The 2,500-nt window shown below is 77.7% G+C and overlaps 1 non-coding gene across 1 annotated transcript; it reads right to left on the bottom strand.

Annotated features, from left to right (window-relative positions):
* Positions 1 to 1,422: 1,422 nt before the first annotated feature.
* On the bottom strand, positions 1,423 to 1,575 carry LOC124513634 (5.8S ribosomal RNA). Its single transcript, XR_006962465.1, has one exon. It is a non-coding gene; the product is annotated as a 5.8S ribosomal RNA (ribosomal RNA).
* Between the last annotated feature and the right edge of the window lie 925 nt (positions 1,576 to 2,500).

Below are 2,500 nucleotides of genomic sequence, written 5' to 3'. Positions count from 1 at the left end.
GTGCGCACGCGGGACGGACGGCGGAACGGCGGGCGGGCAGGCGGGAGCACGGGCCGGCGGCACAGGCGGGAGCCCTGCCGGGGTTGGAAGGCGGAGGGGGCGGCGGAGGAACGGAACGGGGGTTGGGCGGGGCCGAGGCGCGGGACGCGCCGCCTCGCGGCAGACCACCGGAGGGGGAACCGCGGCGAGCGGCGCGGGGCGGGGGAGCGAGGGGGGAAAGAAGCGGGCGCGGGCGCGGGGGGGGGGGTCCGAGCGCGGCGGTCGCCCCCGACCGCCGGCCCTTTTCCCCCCCACGCGACACACCCGGCCTTCCCCCCCACACGTCCCACGTGCCCCGCGCTCCCGCCGCGGCCCCGGGCCGGGCCCGGCGGACGGCGCGGCACGCCTCCAACCACGAAAACCCCCGCGGAGAACCACACCGCCCCCGCGACAACGCGGGCTCGGGGCACGCAGTGCGCGGCGCGGCCGCAACCCGGGGGGAAGCGCGCAGCGGCGGGCGACGCCGCGGCGTCCCGCGGGCCGCCGCCGGGGCACGCATCCCCGGGGCGCAGCCCCGCGCGCGACTCGGCCTCGGCGCGAGCCGCCCCGACAGGGCAAAGGGGGCCGGGATCGCCAGCGGGGAGCGGGGGCGGGGCCGCGGCTCGGGCCCCGGACGCACGGCCGCGGACCGGGAGAGGAGGGGGCCACGGCCGGACCGCCGCGGTCGCCGCCCGGGGCAAGGCGGCGAGACCGACGGCGCTCCGGATCCGCACCTCCAACCCCCCACGACGGCCCACGGGACCGCGCGGCACGGGGCACCGCAAAACCCTCCCGAGACCCGGGCGGCGATCCCAAAGACCGCGTGCGGCACGAGGGATCTCCCCCAGAGGGACCGCGGCAGCGGCCGCGGCCCTCAGGCGCGAGCTCTCCTCGCCCTTCCCTTTTCTCGCGGGCGGCGACCGGCCTTCAGCCTCTCCCCCCCCCACCTTTCCCCCCCCAAACCACCCCCCACCACCGCCCCACGGGCGCCGGCCCCCAGCCCCCCCCCGTCCCACGCCCTCCCACGTCCCACACGCGCGCCACCGCCGAGCGGACCCGGCGGGGCGAGGCGGGGGCGAGGGGGGGGGCCGAGGGAGGCGGCGGGGACCGGACACACGGGGCCGGGGAGGGGGCGGGGAGGAGGAGGAGGAGGAGGAGGAAGGAGGGAGGGCGGCAGCGGCGGCCACCGTCGTCTGCACTTAGGGGGACGGAGGGCCCGGCGGCCAGGACGACCCCGTCCCCGGCCCGCGGACGACCCCGCACACCGTACCGCCGCGCAGGCGTGCGTGGCGGGGCGCCCTCGGGCGGGGCGGGCGCCGGCGGGGCGGGCCCTGCGAGGGAACCCCCAGCCGCGCCTTACCCCCGGGAGAGACACCCACCCGGGGGAGGCGATTGATCGGCAAGCGACGCTCAGACAGGCGTAGCCCCGGGAGGAACCCGGGGCCGCAAGTGCGTTCGAAGTGTCGATGATCAATGTGTCCTGCAATTCACATTAATTCTCGCAGCTAGCTGCGTTCTTCATCGACGCACGAGCCGAGTGATCCACCGCTAAGAGTCGTACGAGTTTTTGTGATCGCCGGGAGGGCCAACCCCGAAAAGGGGCGCCCCCCCAACCTGGCACAGCACATCCCCGAAGGGTGCCTCCGGCCGGCCAGCAAGAGACAACAGAGACCAGACTCCGAGAGGTCGGAAGGGTTGGAACGACAGGGCAAGTCCGGCAGCCCGCCCCGCCACGCGGACGCGCGGGGCGAGCTCGGAACAACCCCACAGGCGCCCAGGGGGTTCCCGCCTGTCCCCTCCCCCCAACACACACCCAAGGGACACGGGGCGCACGCACACGCACACGCCCACGCACCACCCGGCAGCCGCCGGGCAAGCCCCCTCCCGGCAACCGGGGAGGGAGGGCCGTGGCGTGGGCGCAAGCGCGGCGGCACCCCGGCCTGGGGCGCGGCGGGGGGCGGGCAGCGGAGTCTGGAGGAGACACGGGAAGACCAGCCTCCACGGCTCCCCACGGGCCCGACCGCCCCCGACCCGAGGCGGACGGGCGACCCCCCAAGGGTCTTTAAACCTCCGCGCCAGGACGCGCTAGGTACCTGGACAGGGTGGAGGCGGGCGAGGTGGGTGGGGGACGAGGGAGCGCCCGCAACACCGCCAACCACCTCGACGCCGACCCCCCCGGGGCCGCGGCCGGACCCCACAAAGGGCAACCGAGAGCCCCGACGCTGCCGGCCCGTGACGGAGGCTCCGACGGGGCTTAACCGCCCCCACAGACCGCCGCCGCCCGACGCCCCTCGCTTCCGCCCCCCCCCCACGACCCCCACACGACCCCTTCTTCTCCCTTCCCATCCAGGGCCACCGGGGCCGACCGGCCCCGGCCCCGCCCTCACTTCCGAGCACACCTTCCCCGTGGCACCGACCAACCCTCACCGTCCCCTCCCCCGCACCCGCGGCCCAGGCCCCCCCCCGCGGGGGGGGGGCTGCG

This window comes from Lynx rufus, unplaced genomic scaffold (assembly GCF_022079265.1).
Source record: "Lynx rufus isolate CCGP_SWC_20201006 ecotype Redwood Valley unplaced genomic scaffold, mLynRuf1.p SCAF_18, whole genome shotgun sequence".
Taxonomy (NCBI): domain Eukaryota; kingdom Metazoa; phylum Chordata; class Mammalia; order Carnivora; family Felidae; genus Lynx; species Lynx rufus.
This window is presented reverse-complemented; position numbering and strand designations above follow the sequence as displayed.